The sequence below is a fragment of the Leuciscus leuciscus genome, assembly GCF_965113295.1.
Source record: "Leuciscus leuciscus genome assembly, chromosome: 3".
In the NCBI taxonomy this organism is placed as follows: Eukaryota; Metazoa; Chordata; class Actinopteri; order Cypriniformes; family Leuciscidae; genus Leuciscus; species Leuciscus leuciscus.
This window is the reverse complement of record NC_138727.1, coordinates 54,781,420-54,800,025: the sequence shown is the minus strand read 5'-3', so window position 1 is coordinate 54,800,025 and position 18,606 is coordinate 54,781,420. Positions and strand designations below refer to the sequence as shown.

The following is an 18,606-nucleotide window of genomic DNA, read 5'->3' as shown; positions in this document are numbered from 1 at the left end:
AAGCATATTCATTTAAAACAAATAAAACTCCCTCTGACGGTGGTGACTTCAGAACTGAGGGTGGTGACACTAATCTGACGGTGGTGACAGTGGCCTCATTACAACATACAATTCCAAAATTTATACAACTCAAGTCAATGGCTTCTTGCTTAACAACTTTATTTAACTATATGGTCCAAAAAATAACAATCCTGAGCACTGTGATAAACATTTAGCCTGCCTACTCCGAGCTGGATCGTGTATGGCCTGATCCACCGGACTGTTTGGGGGAGTTTCTAGGTGATCTCAGCCCTTTCTCTTACGTTCTCTTGATACTTGTTGTCTACGTTTCCAAGCCTTTCTCTGACTTCTCGTTTCCCTTTCATTCAAGTCATTGCTATTTTTTTTTTAGCTTCACCCTCTTCTTCCATCTTTGCCTTTCCGTTCTGAGGTATTCCACCTTTAAAGGAGAACTTGGCAACTTTTTTAACTTAATAAAACTGTCTAGAAATCATTTGGATGGTTAAACCACCTATTCTGGTGAAATTGGTGACTTTCCCCGCTCCCCTCAGCGTTCCCATGCGGAAAACCAACCTTGCAACTTGGGGACTACCGTCCCGGCAAGATAGAAATTGGAAGTCTTGTGAGAAGCGAGAACGAGAAGCGAGAAACACGAACTGCTTTACGGCAATTCGACATAAACACACGCCATATGATACTGTGTATGATGTATTACCCACCTCGGTAGACATAGCTCCACACGATAAAGTTGGCCGGCTACGATAATAACATATGCACATGAGCAGCGGTAGAAAGGGGGAGGAGGGTGCCTCAAGTGAGTTTTTTTTACGACTGTATTGTGAAATATACGGTCCACAGCTGTAGGGGGAGCTCTTTGAGAAAACACGCGACAACAAAAGTGAAGATCAGCGAAGAAATTACTAGAGTTGCCGAGTTCTGCTTTAACTCTGCCTCACTGTGTATTATCTCTCTCCGCTTCTTTTGATATTCCCTGTTTCTTCTCCTCCACAGATAGCTGCTGCCTAGCCATAACTTCCTAAAATACATAAAGTCAAAGTTGACCTAAAGTAATGACTATGAAATTGGGGGGGAATTACAGTGAATGTTAGATTTGGTTAAATGTTGTCGTGCCATTTTCATTTGGCTTTAGTCATCAATGCATAGCCTACAAGGGATATTCATGTGCTATGTAGGTAGGTAGTAGGTGCACTATGTGCATCCCAAATGACGTAAGCCAAATGAACATGGCATAATAGTGAATTGAGAGAGAGGGAAGGTTACCAGTGGTTATACCGCAGTTAGGTCCGGTGTAATTACACTGAACAAAATTATAAACGCAACACTTTTGTTTTTGCCCCCATTTTTCATGAGCTGAACTCAAAGATCTCAGACTTTTTCTATGTACACAAAAGGCCTATTTCTCTCAAATATTGTTCACAAATCTGTCTAAATCTGTGTTAGTGAGCATTTCTCCTTTGCCAAGATAATCCATCCACCTCACAGGTGTGGCATATCAAGATGCTGATTAGACAGCATGATTATTGCACAGGTGTGCCTTAGGCTGGCCACAATAAAAGGCCACTCTAAAATGTGCAGTTTTATCACACAGCACAATCCCACAGATGTCGCAAGTTTTGAGGGAGCGTGCAATTGGCATGCTGACTGCAGGAATGTTCAGCAGAGCTGTTTCCCGTGAATTTAATGTTCATTTCTCTACCATAAGCCGTCTCCAAAGGCGTTTCAGAGAAACTCGTGTTCGTGAGGATGTTCATGGATATCCACGAACATCCTCACTCTCACTCGCGCTATATTGCTTAATAGTAGCATGCGGTGTAGGCCTGTATGGAAGAAATATAGGGGGAATTACAGCTTCCTGAGCTTCCTGCTCAGCTCAGCTACCGTTCGGAAGCTCTTGCTTACTGCTCCGCGCTTTGCTCTATCGCTTTTATATTTTATCTTCTATATTTTTATATTTGAGCTCCTTTTATCACCTAATTTTAACTTCAGCAAATCAGCACAGTGCTCAAACGACAAAGTTTGGATTACCACAAAAACGCAGAATTCTTCTACCCGACCAGCTTACATTCCGGGGAAAGGAAAACACAACTGCCTACAAGGATAAGAGAGAAAATGCCTCTTCTGGAATCTACTTGCTGCACTAACTGCCACAGACTTTTACAAAGGATTGCAGTTCTTGAAACAAAGTTATTTACGGGACAACCAAACCAGACGGAACACACAACAGAGCTTCGTCATGGACGCCCTCAGCATATAGCCGGTGAGTCCCATGAAACTAGTGCTCCTCGACAGGTAGAGAAACAAGCCGATCGACTTACAAATCAATGGCACAAACAGGGAGCGAGACCCAAAGGCACTCGAGACATCAGATTGTCACGAGCCCCACATATTGCCGCAGTAGCATCCTCTACCCCAGATACAGCTCTGACAAAGATTGCAAACACTGGTCTCCTGCCAACACCTATACATCTTGAGAACAGATTTGAAGTACTAATGAATGTAAATGAGGAATCCCCAAACGTGATGAATGTGATCGAACACAGACTGTATCAGCCAGTAGCTAACACTGATGCTAACTGGCGCTCAAGGTCGAGCAGACAGCGGCACTCAGCTCAGAGCACAGCCGAGCCCAGGACTCTGATAGTGGGGGACTCCATAATCAGAAACATTAGCAGCAGGGATACAACTACATGCTGCCTTCCACAAGCTACAACTTCTGATATAAACAGGGAACTTCAAAACATTCTGATGAAACATAAGACTGCAAATCGACTCATAATTCATGTGGGGAAGAATGATATTCATAAAGAGCAGTCAGAACTCCTTAAGAAGGATTTCAATGAACTATTTGAAACACTTAAAAGACTGAAAGTTCAAACATTCATCAGTGGACCACTCCCAGCAAGAGGAACAAACAGGTTTTCACGGCTGCTTGGGATTAATACATGGCTGCAAAAAACCTGCAATATAAAAGGAGTAAACTTCATTGACAACTTCAATCTTTTCTGGAGTCAGAGACAACTATTTCATCGGGATGGCCATCACCCAAACAAACTTGGTTCAAGAGTGTTAAAGGACAATATCGACTTCTCCCTCAATCATCCTTCTGAAGTGTGTGTCAATCTGAACGACACACACACACCTGGAAACAGTATGAATGAACACGGGACTTCACTTCAGCAGCAAAATGGACATGCGGTTGACATATCACACAAGGACAATGATAACACCACTGAGCCACAACAACCTCTGCTCACGGACACAATCTCAGCTGAGCCCTGCCCACAGAGCTCACCACAGACAGACATATTAGAACTGCTCCAAGATTCAGCACCCAAGGACGACTTCCTGGAAAACAGCCAGGGAAGCCAGGACAGCATATCCCAGCCTCCGATAACACCTGAGCAACAGCCCCTTTCACCAGATACTTTCTCACTCTCGCCAGCAACTCCACTTCTGTGCTTCTCACAGAAAATGGAAGAACTGGTGCATGCTGGAACCAGACTATCCCACTCTTTTGCTGCAAGCCCCCAGATACCAACCAAAAAACGTCAGGCACCTCAAACACCGAAGCCTGCGCGCCGAGCTCGCCCGCCCCCTCCTGTGAGAGCTCTTCGGCCTCTTCGGCCAAAACGCCAGGGCCCACACCCTCCTCCATCTGCTCGAGGTGAACCAAAAACAACTGATACCAGCTCTCAGTGATGTGTTTTGGGTTCCTGCTATGATAACAGTAACTTTCTCAAATGTTTACAGAACAAGCGGGAACCCAGTGTGCCTGTATCTTTCTCTATTGCTGTTCTATTACAAGATAGAAAGTCTAAGGCCTTCAATAGCCGTACAGCAAACCCAACTAATCTGGTGCCTATTACATGTCAAACTAAGATTGCTGTGGGGACAAAAAGTAAGACTGTTAAGTTAGCACTTTTAAACATTCGCTCACTTAAAAATAAATCACTTCTAGTCAACGACTTAATAACCACAAACAACCTGGACTTTATGTTTCTAAATGAAACCTGGCTAGAAGACAGCTGCAGTGCAACAATCCTCAATGAAACAGCCCCTCCTAACTTTACTTTTATGAGTGTCTGCAGAGCTGTTAAGAGAGGTGGGGGTCTAGCTGCTCTTTTTAAAGATATCTATCAATGTAAGCAAATATCATTTGGGAATTACCCGTCTTTCGAATATCTGGGTACTGTGTTAAAAGGTGCTCCTCGCATTTTACTTATTATTATTTACAGGCCTCCAAAATATTCTCCAGCCTTTGCTGAGGACTTTACAGAACTGTTATCAACAATTACCTCAGAGTTTGACTGTTTTGCCATTGCTGGAGATTTTAACATTCACATAGATAATGCAGAAAACAATATGGCAAAAGAAATCAAAACTGTTTTAAAAACTTTTGATCTGACTCAGCATGTACATGGACCCACACACAATCATGGACACACTCTAGATTTACTTATCAGTAAGGCTCTAAACATTTCATCGATTTTTATTAAGGATGTAGCACTGTCTGATCATTTCTGTGTTTTCTTTGATATATTGATCTCTCCTGCCACTGAAGCTAGATCTGTGTCTGTCAAGAAGAGATGCTTAAATGAGAACACTAGTGTACTATTTATGAAGGCTATATCCTTAACACCAAGCATATCTGCTGACTCTGTTGATTTTCTCAATGATTCTTTTAACTCAAAAGTTAAAAATATAATTGATGATATTGCTCCTGTTAAAGTCAGGAAGAAGAGTGGCAGACAAAAAGCACCTTGGAGAAACTCAACAGCAGTGCAACATATGAAAAGACAATGCAGAAAAGCAGAGCGCATGTGGCGGAAGACAAAACTTGTAGTCCATTATAACATCTACAAAGACAGCCTGTATGCTTTCAATATGGAACTAGGCAAAGCTAGACAGACTTTCTTCTCAAATATTATAAACAGCAATTTAAACAACACACGCACTCTTTTTGCTACTGTAGAGAGACTGACAAACCCCCCAAGCCAGATTCCTAGTGAAATGCTCTCAAACAGCAAGTGCAGTGAGTTTGCTTCTTTCTTCTCTGAGAAAATCAATAATATCGGAAAGGTGATCAGCACATCCTTGAGTTGCACTGAGGTCAGACAGATCAGACCACCTGAGAAAGAAGTTACTATGTCTGACTTCAAAGAAATTGATGGCAAAATTCTGGAAGAAACCGTACAACACCTTAAAACATCAACATGCGCTCTTGACACACTTCCCACATCTTTTTTCAAAAGTGTGCTAAACAGTTTAGAAGCAGATCTTCTAGAAGTGGTAAATGCCTCACTTCTCTCTGGGAGTTTTCCAAACTCCCTGAAAACTGCAGTTGTCAAGCCCCTCCTGAAAAAGAGCAATCTGGATAAGACCATATTAAGCAACTATAGACCGATCTCAAATCTTCCTTTCATAGGCTTTCATAGGCATTGAAAAAGTTATCTTCAATCAGCTGAACAAATTCTTAAGCTCGAATGGATACTTTGACAATTTTCAATCTGGTTTCCGACCGCATCACAGCACAGAGACAGCGCTCATAAAGATAATAAACGATATTCGCTTAAATACTGATTCAGGAAAATTATCAGTGCTGGTACTACTCGACCTCAGTGCTGCATTTGACACTGTCGATCATAACATACTTCTTGACAGGCTGGAAAACTGGGTGGGGCTTTCTGGGATAGTCCTAAAATGGTTCAGGTCATACTTAGATGGGAGAGGTTATTATGTTAGTATAGGAGACCATAAGTCTGAGTGGACATCCATGACATGCGGAGTCCCTCAAGGCTCAATTCTTGCGCCACTCCTGTTCAACCTGTATATGCTCCCAATGAGCCAAATAATGAGAAATAACCAAATTGCTTACCACAGCTATGCAGATGACACACAGCTGTACTTAGCCCTATCGCCTAATGATTACAGCCCCATTGACTCCTTGTGCCGATGCATTGACGAAGTCAACAGTTGGATGTGTCAAAACTTTCTTCAATTAAACAAAGACAAAACTGAAGTTATTGCGTTTGGAAACAAAGATGAAGTTCTCAAGGTGAACGCATACCTTCACTCTAGGGGTCAAACAACTAAACATCAAGTCAGGAATCTTGGTGTGACACTACAGTCAGACCTTAGTTTCAGTAGTCATGTCAAAGCAATAACTAAATCAGCATACTATCATCTGAAAAATATTGCAAGAATTAGATGCTTTGTTTCCAGACAAGACTTAGAGAAACTTGTGCATGCTTTCATCACCAGCAGGGTGGATTATTGTAATGGACTCCTCACTGGCCTTCCCAAAAAGACCATAAGACAGTTGCAGCTCATACAGAACGCTGCCGCCAGGATTCTGAGCAGAACCAGAAAATATGAACATATCACACCAGTCCTCAGGTCTTTACACTGGCTCCCAGTTAGATTTAGGATTGATTTTAAAGTATTATTACTGGTATATAAATCATTCAATGGCCTAGGACCTCAATACATTGCAGATATGCTCACTGAATATAAACCCAACAGATCACTCAGATCATTAGGATCATATCAGCTAGAAATACCAAGGGTTCACTCTAAACATGGTGAGTCTGCTTTTAGCTATTATGCCAGCCACAGCTGGAACCAGCTTCCAGAAGAGATCAGATGTGCTCCTACAGTGGTCACATTCAAATCCAGACTCAAAACACTTCTGTTTAGCTGTGCATTTACTGAATGAGCACTGTGCCGCTGTTCGTCCGACTGTTTTTACTGTACTGTATTTTATTCTATTTTTCTAAACTGTTTTAATTATTCTTATTTCTTTTAATTATTTTAATTTCTCCTATGTCAGCAGGGCATTTAGCCCGTAACTGTAAATGCCCACTCAGAAGGTGATAATGTGAAAGTGACGTGTATTAATGTGGGTTTGAAAGTAGAACAGTATTTAAATGACGATATTAAAGTTTTCGTCTGAGAAAGAATGTGAACGCAGTGCTAAAGAAAGTGAAAATAACGTGTGAGTAAATGAGGGAGAAAAGAAAGTTAAAGGAAAGTTGATAGATGGAAGTCGTAAGAAGATTGAAGGTTAAAAGAAGGTTGAAAGATTTAAGTCTTAAGGGAATCCTTTGAAGGAAAGATCTATAATAACATTCTTTTTTTTTTCTTTTTTTTTAAGTACTGTATTTTATTTTATTTTTCTAAACTGTTTTAATTATTCTTATTTCTTTTCATTATTTTAATTTCTTCTATGTAAAGCACTTTGAATTGCCATTGTGTGTGAAATGTGCTATATAAATAAACTTGCCTTGCCTTGCCTTGCCTTACATAAATACAAATATAAAACAGGTTAATGAAACATTACAGGTCATATGGGTATTTATTGTGATCAACAATTATATTCTAGCCTTCGTTGAGGACCATTTGGAGGTTTTTGTCACCACCGTCAGACTGTATGTCACCACCGTCAGACAGAAAACCTGACGGTGGTGACGTATGACGGTGGTGACAAAAACCTACTCTTTCACATGATATGCATGAGTTGTTCACATTAGCCATCTTGTTTCCCCTCTGTTGCTAGCTACTTCAGACCTCTTCTTAAAAAGTATACATTTATGTCATAATCTAATCTAATATTTTTTATACAAAAGAGACGGTGTTGACATGTTATGGTTGTGACAGTAGCAGTGTCCAAAAATATGAACAAGTCTAAGAGAAATTAGCACACTTACAGGAGCTTGAGTGATCTTGAAGCATGCAGAAGAGCTGAAGGTTTGAAAATGGGGTCCCCAGGAATTAAGTTGACCTTGTAGTTGCCTGATTGTATTGCTTTTTATAAATATCTGACGGTGGTGACGAATATGTGGGACACATTTTGAGCAAACACAAAATAATTGTAATATGTATTAAAAACTACAAACAGTGAGTTTTGAACAATATTTACTATGTACTCTTTCATGTGGTAAAGATATTATTCAATTTAATTATTACGTTTTTTTTTTTTTTTTTTATCAAGTTGAAATGATTATCTCCTATCCGAGGACAACTGATTTTGTAGGCAATGGGCCAGCATATAATCATTAAATTAGTACAAATTAAAAATAAACCTGTAAAATAACCTAACATATGTGCAAAGGACCTCCTGATTATAACCTTGATTCTTTTTATTCATGAAAATGTTATTAATTTCCAACAGAATTAGCACTTTTCTTAGTGGGACATGTTTTATCCAAATTCCCAAGAATCATTCCAAAGGCATACTAGCACTTACAATCCTGCCTGTCATTCTTCCCCCGCCTGTGTACAAGATTGGCCACAAAACCTTTCGGACAACTATTCAAGAGGCAAGAACCTCATTCATTGATGTACAACCGGTAAGTAAAACAACAGGGGACAAAAAGAGCAGGCTCATTTCTTTACACCTGTTTGTAGGGCTGCACGATAAATCGTTTTAATCGTTTATGGTTATTGCTGCTTGGATCTGACACGCATTTCATTTTCTCACAACTCTTTAAAGGATTAGTTCACCCCAAAATGAAAATTTCCTAATAATTTAATCACCCCAATGTCTTCCAAGATATCCATGTCTTTCTTTCTTCAGTGGAAGAGAAATTAAGTTTTTTGAGGAAAACATTTCAGGATTATTCTACACAGAATGGACTTAAATGGCAACCAACTATCCCAACGTTCAAAGAAGGTTCAAATGTCCGTCTCAATGCAGCTTCAGAGTCTCTACACGCTCCCAGTCGAGAAATAAGGGTCTTATCTAGCGAAACCATCAGCCATTTGTGGTTTAATAGTATATAAATGTTTTATTTTATTTTTATTTTTTTTATGACCGATTGTTTCGCTAGATAAGACCCTTATTTCTATAGTTTATAGTTGGTTGCCATTTAAGTCCATTCTGTGTAGAAAAATACTGAAATGTTTTCCTCAAAAAAACTTAATTTCTTTTCCACTGAAGAAAGAAAGGCATGGATATCTTGGATGGCATTGGGGTGAGTAAATGATTAGGAAATTTATATTTTGGGGTGAACTAATTCTTTAAGTTAATTTAAGACGGTATTTAACTAATTTAAGACTGATCTTATGAAAACCTAAGACACACTTTTAAATAATTATCTGTGTCTGATATTGTCTTTCCCTCATTTAGTCTGGAACCAACATGGTGCTTTACCTGGAAAGGCAGAGAGAAGCAAAACCCTTCCCCTTTGTCTTGGAGCTTGGAATGGCTGGACAGTTTTTTTGTAAATGGGGAAACTCTGGAACAGTTGACTCAGTTTTTTTTTTTATAAATTTTTTTTTTAATCTTTTTGTGAAGATAATTTTTAGCTAGGCTATTTTACAGTTTATAGGTATAGAGTTTCATGTATTTTGCTACACAGGACTAAATGATTGCTTATTTAAGTGAATTGCAATGTATGTACGTATGTGTTTTTTATTGTATTCTTTGTGAAGAGAATCTTTAGCTATAGGCTATTTTACAGTTTATAAGTGTAGAGTTTTGAATTTTGAGAATCTTACCATTTTATAACCAACATATAAGCACAAATGATTTTTGTGGGCCTCCGTTTATGTTGCAGATGTCTAACTGTTTTTGTTTTTTTTACATGAATGTATTTATGATTATATTAATTTCCTGGAATAAACACTTTAATTGAATCAATAAACAGTAGTGTTATTATTGTTATTCATATTTTTGTATTTTTTTTATTCGTTTTTTTATTATTATCTAAAATGAATAACCTGTAGCATGGGGGTTGTTTGACCCAGCACTGATTAAAAACAACCCAGCAGATGGGTTAATGTATAAAAACCCAACCTGCTGGGTCAGAATAACCCAGCATGTGTTCTGTCCAATATTTACCCAGCGCTGGGTTGGTCAAACATGTTCATATAGGAATGTATGAAAAACATGAACAAATATTGCATAAAGAGAATTAAATGACGGTCCTTCTACATGAGAGTGTTTAAGACTAAACAAATTATATTTATTTTTAGAACATCTTTCTGCTATGTCTACGAAACAAAGATGAGTAGGCCTATTACACTTCAAACTCGTCTAACTACCCTTATTTTGTTATTATTACACAGTTATTTTGTGTGTGTCGCTAAACAACAGTTAAGCTGATGAATTACAGTTGATGCGTGAAACGGGGTTGATTCATTTTTTTATTCTGTCCACACCAGAGTTTTAGTAGCCTAGAAATCTAGACGCACCCTAGCGGCAGCAAAATGTATTTTGCAGCCAGGGTGGGTCTAGCAACTCTCAATAGACCTTTTTGCTGCAAAAACCTAAATTGGGTCAGGCCAATCACGTCGTGTATAGAGTAGGCGGGGGCGGGCTTAACATATGACGACAGAGTTGCGACGGTTCCTGCCACTTGAAAACAAAGAATGACGGCTGCTGCAGATGGAGAACAGCGGTCTTTCGAATCGGCTTTGGCCGCAACTCTGGAGGACTTGGAGTTAAGTTTTTCTTTGAGAAAAGAACAAAGAACGGCACTTAAGTCATTCTTAAAAAAAGGAAGATGTGTTCGTAGTTTTGTCGGCCAGATTTAAAAGTTGAATCTATCAACTAATGTTAGCTCCGCTGTTGGGAAAACGCTCTGGTTGGTTGAAGCGCTGTCCTATTGCGTGCAGAGGGAATTTGAAAGACAGCCGTTTATCCCGCCCCTCGGATTGACCGTGTCTATGGTGAGTTGCCAGACTAAACATCTTGATGTACGTCTGGCTTGCCAGGCTAGAGTTTGCCCGATCCAGAAAACAGACGTTGTGTTTTATGTCTTAATAATTGTTGTTCTTTTTATGATCTTCTTTTTATTCGGCATAATGCCGAAATGTTTTAACATAGCGTAAATTTCAATGGTTAGATACATCATCTAACTATTGTATCTAACAATCAACAGTCGCATAGAGTTGGATTCTTGTTTATACTGAACCGCATGTTTAACTGCGCTATTGTTCTCGGCCTCATCAAAGTTTTCACCGGAGCATACCGACTCTGAAACAAGACCAAATATTAGCGCGTAACATTTTGGACACCTTTGATTTTGTTTGCATTTCTTTTGAAGTATTATTATGCTTTATGTTTGTCCATGTTAAATTGTGCCTCACATTCACAAGCTGATTATAACCAGTGTCAGTCCTGTCTGTAACTAGCAAACAGTGCTACTGTTCATTTAACACTTGGAGTTTCTGTGTGCCTGTATGACAAATTTCTATAAATAAATGTAATAGGAATATAAATAAAAAATACATAAATATTTAAAAATTGATTTAACTTTGTGATTAACAGTATTATTTTTCATTTATTATAGGTGAAAAACAAAATTTTAAAAATAAAAGAAGGACATCTAGTGGAGCGGCTAAGTGCTTATGTTTGGCAGAATCGTTCAGTTTATGATACAAGAGTGAAAACTGGCATGAGCAGTCTCCATGGTTCACTTGACAAGAAAATTGTCCGAGCCACTTGAAATTTCAAGATGGCGGCCACTTTTCAAGATTGCCACCACCTTGGAGCAATTAGGCTTAAGAAATCATTTAGTTGGTGATACAAGCATGAAAATTGCCATGAGCTGTCTCAAAGGGTCATTTGACAAGAAACCGCCCACAGCCACTTGAAATTTCAAGATGGCGGCCTTTTTTTTTCAAGATTACCACCACTTAAATGGAGCAGTTAAGCGATATAATTGTTTAGTTAGTGACATAAGCATGCAAATTGGTATGAGCAGTCTATAAGGGTTGCTTGACAAGAAAACACTCTCAGCCACTTGAAATTTCTATTTTCAAGATGGCCGACCCCTGGATCCTCAAAAGATAAATTTTCCGATAGAAATGTATTTTTTTTTTTTTTTTTTGCATTAAAGGGTTAGTTCACCCAAAAATGAAAATTCTGTCAGTAATTAGGCTACTCACCCTCATGTTGTTCCAACCCCGTAAGACCTTCGTTCATCTTCAGAACACAAATGTGCTGGATCACTCCTCCACAGGCTTATGGACACTATAACTTGCTGGCCCAGAAAATGTATTAAAGACATTGTTAATATAGTCCAAGTGACTCCAGTGGCTCAATCTTAAGTTTATAAAGCGACGAGAATACTTTTTGTGCGCAAAAACAAACAAAAATAATGACTTTATTCCACTTTTCATTTCCTTCTCTCTGGGCCTCGAGTCTTTTCACGTAGTGTAACTGCGTAGCGCGTCTGTGTTGCACGTCACCACGTATCACACATGACCAGCGTCGCCCAATAGTGAGCCTACGTGGTGACGTGCAACACAGACGCGCTACGCTTAAACACTACGTGAAAAGACTCGAGGCCCAGAGAGAAGGAAATGAAAAGTGGAATAAAGTCGTTATTTTTGTTTGTTTTCATATTTCATCAAAAAATATCTTAATTTGTGTTCCGAAGATGAACGAAAGTCTTACGGGGCTGGAACAACATGAGGGTGAGTAATTACTGACAGAATTTTCATTTTTGGGTGAACTAACCCTTTAAGGACGATTTGGTGTCATTTTATTTTATGTTTTAGATTATTCTAAAGAACAACTTTTAACGCATCAAAATACAGTTGTGTTGATTTGTTGATTATAGATAGATTAGACAAGAGTGACTGTTACCTTGTCGTGGTAAGGGAGCTTGTGTACCTCAATGAACCCTGAGAGCTATGCCGGTGGGAGGCAACTCCTGACAGGCTTTACCAAACTGGACTGGTGGAGGAGTCAGACAAAACACAGTCAAACTACCTCTCTTGACAGAGTCTTTTGAGGAACCCAATACATTTCTATGAGAAAATGTATCATTTAAAGATCCACATGGCGGGCGGCAGTAATCCTGAAAAATTGCCGCCATCTTGAAATTGTATGTTGCTGTAGGCGGTTTCTTGTCAAATGACCCTTTGAGACAGCTCATGGCAATTTTCATGCTTGTATCACGAACTAAATGATTTCTTAAGCCTAATTGCTCCACTAATCTTGAAATTTCAAGTAGCTCATGCCAATTTTCATGCTTGTATCACCAAATAAACCACTATATCACTTAACTGCTCCACTAAGGTGTCGGCCATCTTGAAAAATGGCCGCCATCTTGAAATTTCAAGTGGCTCGGACAATTTTCTTGTCAAGTGACCCATGGAGACTGCTCATGCCAATTTTCACGCTTGTATCATAAACTGAACGATTATATCACTTAGCCGCTCCACTAATCAAAAGGAAACAGGTGTCTTGAGAAAAAATCCTCAAAAACACAGAATCACCAGCATGTAAATGTAAACCAGCAAATGTAAATACATATTACAACGCAAAAAAAACAAAACACAAAAAATCTGACTATTACACTCTAGTAGTACAAGATTATTATTTTTTTATTATTATAATAATTACTTATTTTGAAGCATTGACTGCCTATATGTGGAAGTAAATGTGTTTGTTTCAAATGAGTTTGTTCTACTCATGTTATATAGGCTACATGTTTTGTAATGATACAGTCTTTTCAGTTATTCTTAAGAGCTCTATTTTCTTGCCAAGAAATAGCCTGCTACTGCTGCCAGAACGGCCAGTGCTGCTGCTACTCCTGTTGTTGCTGCACCTATTGCTGCTCTTATTACTGCTTCTTGTCCTGTAGTTAATGCAGTTCCCATCATAGATGCCACTACTTCTGCCGCTGCACATCCTGCTGCTCCTATTACTGCTGCTTGTAATGGAGTTAATGCAGTTCCCATCATAGGTGGCCTTACTCCTGCTGCTACTGCTACTGCTTTTACTACTTCACCTACTACATATCCTCCCACTACTCCCACTACTATTGCTAATGCTAATAATACTCTTACAGCACATTTCTTGAGTAGAAGAGCTCTCTGAGTCTGCTTATAGTCCTGTTCTGTGTATCTCTTGTATGCATTCTTTCTCCTCAGTGACTCAATTTTTTTCAGAAGCTCAGTGACCTGAGATCGATCTTCATCTCTGTTGTTAAAAACATGAAAACTATCATTTTCTATTTGACCGTGTAATTGATCTCCGTGAGTTAAGAGCACTATAAAGTGATTTGAGGACGTTGCTCCAAAATTATCATCGATCCATTTCACAACTTTACTGTTCTCCACTGTTAAAGCCTCACCCAGTCCGGTCACCAGCAGAAACACATCAACACTATGACGAGTAAGCATCTTCTCTATTTGAGTCTGAGCATCTGTGATCTTCACTGATGTATCAGAGAGTCCTACAGTGTCGATCACTGTGATTGTTTGTCCATCCAGCTCTGTTTGTGCTGATTCACAGGTTCTGGTCACAGCCTCAGGAGACAAATCTTCTTTAAATGTTCCTCTAACACCTATGATGGTGTTTCCTGAAGCGCTCTTTCCTGATCCAGTCGAGCCCAACAGCATAATACTCATATCAGGAGATCCTTCCATGATGTTCCTCTGCATCTTGTCTGTCAGTGGAGTAGATTTTTTCCTCTCTCTCTAATATTACGAGGAAACATATTTTGTTAATAAAATGAATTAAACCTGCTGCCTTTTACACAGCTTATATATATATATATATATATATATATATATATATATATATATATATATATATATATATATATAGTGGTGTAACAGTACATGCAGAGGCAAACCTGCATTAAGGTCGGGCCCCAGGCACAATTAATTAATAAGGCCATTCTAAAAAAAATTTTTGTTAATATATCTTTGTTACCTAGACATAATTACACAAAAAGTAGTCAAAACACATCTAACCGAACATAAATATATTTTTTAAAACATTAAAGTGCTTATTTTTTTATTAACAAAATGTCAATCTTCATCTTTATAGTAGAAGATACAATAAAACTTTCAAGATACAATACAATCTTCATATTTATAACAGACTGTCACCTTAAAAACTGTGCTTTGTGGTGGTTACAGGAACAAGCTATTTCATCTTTATTTTATTAGTTTAAGAGCTGGAAAAAAAAAACGAATTACTAATTAAATAATGTCAACTAAGTAAATGTATTTATTAAGACTGCCAATACTGAATATTTTTCTAGTCGACTAGTAGTCATTCATTTAAGCAATTAGCTGACTAATCGCATGTTAATATTAATTTAAAGGCACAATATGTACGTTTTTTGCTTTAAAAATAGCAAAAATCACTATATCTATGTTATATTTTTTTTTTGTTGTGTACTTACATTATCCCGACTGTTTCCAACAACTTTCAAACCAGGAGAAATTTGTAATTTAATTCGAGAAACGTCCCGTTCCTTTATTTCCGTTTTGTCGCCGTCAATGGCGTCATATCCGCGTTGTCCCTGGTTTCCGCTCGTACTGCCATGGCAACCAGAGCTATGAACCAGAGCCCTCTGATAGTAACCAAAGCGACTGACGGTAGTTCGCAATGTCTATTTGCACGCTGTTGTTGTTTCGTTCAAACATTATGGACCATGGCAAGCAGACTTTGGATACAAAAGGAGAACTAAAACGAGAATCAATATCAGCGCTGTGTTTTCGAGATGCCTAGAGCTCCCATAGACAGTATATAAACGAGAGCTCCACGTCCGAGACTTCGACCGCTCCTACATGTACTTTATTAAACAGGTGAGCACATTTACATAAAACTAATCAATGTTATATAGCTCAACATGATGAAATGTTAGAATATGATCTGTATGTTATTCTAATGTTGATCTAGCTTACTGCTAGTCTCATACAGACAAACTAACACATAAGTTACATTTCAACACATTCAAATGCAGTTTAGTGTGATAGTGTAATGTTAGACCAAGTGAAACAGCGCTGCGTTACCTCACAAGTTTAATTTGTCTAATAAACTGACCTGTGACTGTGAGTAGTAATTCTGCACTCGCGTGTAACGTTAGTTCGGTAGAATGAAATGTCCATATTCCTTATGCGGGACTCGCGTCGCGTGTGGAGCTGATAGCTGTCTCTTAGCAATCCCGAACTGCTTCATATCACAGTCATGATAAAAGCATCGATGTATTCAGTCATCCAGATCCATAGATTAGATCGGTCGGCTTGACGTCTTAGCAAATGTTGCGTCATCAAACTACGCCTTTGTTATTGTAAATAGGTTAGCGACCCCTAGTGGCGAAAAATTCCATACTGTACGTTTAATTAGGCTGCTTAAATATATACTGGGTGCATGGAGGAATATGTGTGTATTCCGCACTCAAGCGCACGCATAAACTTGCCAAAAAGAAATGCACCTTTCATACGGATTCATAGACTGTAAAAAAATATGGACATAGTGTCCGTGACGTCACCTGTAGGTTTTTAAAAGCATTTTTGAAGCACAAAGTGGGCGGAGCCGGCCGTCTCTATCACTCCCAGATAACCGGAAATGGGCAGAGGCGGATTAGCTGAGGTGACGTAACGGCTAACAGACAGCAGACAAACGACTAGTAGTGACATCAGCGGCAATCCACCTGTCACTCAAGTGGCCACGCCCTTAATTATGCAGAACTTTAAGCTTATTAATATCATTTAAATGGATGAGATAAAAAAATTCACCCCCCTCACATTTGTCATGAAGGGTAATACCAGAACAACTTTTAGTAGCAGATATAAAAAATGCCTTATGTGCAATTTACATGTATTTTTTTTTTTTATTGTTGATTATTATATCTAAAAGTAAATAGCAGCTGAATTCAATAATTTGGGCTCAGTTGTTAATATTATAGTAATGTTTAATTAAGGGCTCCCTATAGATTAAAAAAAAAAATATATATATATAATTTATTTGAACACATGTACACATTTGTTACACACAGTTTATTAAAAATAAAATTAAATAAATAAGCAATTTTTGAGCTCCTAACGCCTTCACTAACCCACTTCTCAACAATACAGGCAGATCACAGTACAGGCACTTGCATTTCATAAGATTATTTTACCATAGAAATTTTTCATGATGTGATGTTAATCTCATTTAAATAACTTCCATTGCTTGTTTTGACAGTATGTGTGATTAGGCACACTTGATATGACGTGTGTATAGGCATTTAATCGATCCGATCACCAACACAACACCAATGTCAACATACTAAACACAGCTGAACAAATTATAAAAGTGTCATATAAAACTATGACCATTATGAACACTAATACACGACTGGAGACCCTATAGATTTAACATCTACTCACCAGTGTGAAGAATCAATATGAGCTCCACCAAGGTTCACTTCACTTCCTGATGTTAAGCAGCCCAAACCAGTGAAAATACAAATCTATATAACTTCCTGGTCATGTGACCTGATGATGTCACACCACCTGTAATTTATTCACTAACCCTTGTAACACATACACAACTTGGATTTTGAAAATGTTATTTCGTCTATTTTTAACAAGGGGGTAATCTTTCAGAAAAAACTGAAGCTTCCCCGGGCGCCGCCATTGATTAGCGGACCATCACCTGCTGTTAGCATCCCATTGACTCCCATTCATTTTGGCGTCACTTTAACAGCAAATAACTTTACATCTGAGGGGTTTAAAGACTTTATTTGTCCATTATTTATTTCTAAAGAAACACAAAAATGTATAAAAAGCTCCATTACCTTGTATCTTACGTTACGGGTTGCTCACGTCACATCTACGTCATCAAGCTCAGTTTGAGTCTGCGCAGTACGCTCAGCCATCAGGAAGAGAGTGCTTCTAATTGACTTCACTTTTTTTTGTTGAAGTCTATGGGGTCGCTGTGTCCATTTATTTTACTGTCTATGATTTTTAATGCATTTTTGAAAAATATATATCTATATAACTTCCTGGTCATGTGACCTGATGATGTCACGCCACCTGTAATTTATTCACTAACCCTTGTAACGAGATACAGCATCATCCATGCTATTAAGCCTTCACATATCAATTAATGCCGAAGAAAAGATCGAATGTCTAACGAATGTCCAACATAAAACCTACTTTACCGCACATTGTCAAATTTTACAGAATGTTTATCGTCAGACAATATTTGGTCATTGTAAATAAGTTTGTGTGTTCCAGAATCTACCGACACACTTGTCAAATTGGAATGAATGTTTGTTAAGCTTATATCTGATAATTTGGATAATATTTGGCCATTTTAATACTATCAACATATAAATGCTTATTTATTGCAAAATCTATGGAAAACCTTGTGAAGATGTTACGTCTGATAAATCGGTTAATATTTTACCATTTTAACAATATCAACATAATAATTTGATATTTTATTGAAAATAAGTTTAGTTTGATGTCACCAGTATTGTGATTAGTGTTTGCTTTTGTTAGGCAGTTTGAATGGGCGTTTTAACATTAGCTTTTCTCTTGCTGTTTTTTATTTTTTATATGTCAAACACACGTGAGATATCGCATGTCATTCACTTCACAAACATATTGAGCAGCAACACAAAAATGCTGAATATCTGACCTCACTGGATTCTTCTTCAGTTTGTTTCTGTGCTCCACCTTCAGCACACGTTAAACCTGTTCTAATACATCTGAAGTGTAATTCAGGAAACTTGGCAATCAAGTTGTCATCGGTGTCAAAAGCAGCACTCAGATCTAAAAGAACAAGGATTGCCAAGTTTCCTGAGTCCCAAATAACTTTCAGATCGTTTAAAACCGTGATCA

At 38.3% G+C, this 18,606-nt stretch overlaps 1 long non-coding RNA gene across 1 annotated transcript in view; it reads right to left on the bottom strand.

Moving 5' to 3' along the window:
- LOC309493934 overlaps positions 1-18,606 on the bottom strand; it is a 189,043-nt gene that overhangs the window by 83,626 nt on the left and 86,811 nt on the right. The window lies entirely within an intron of this gene.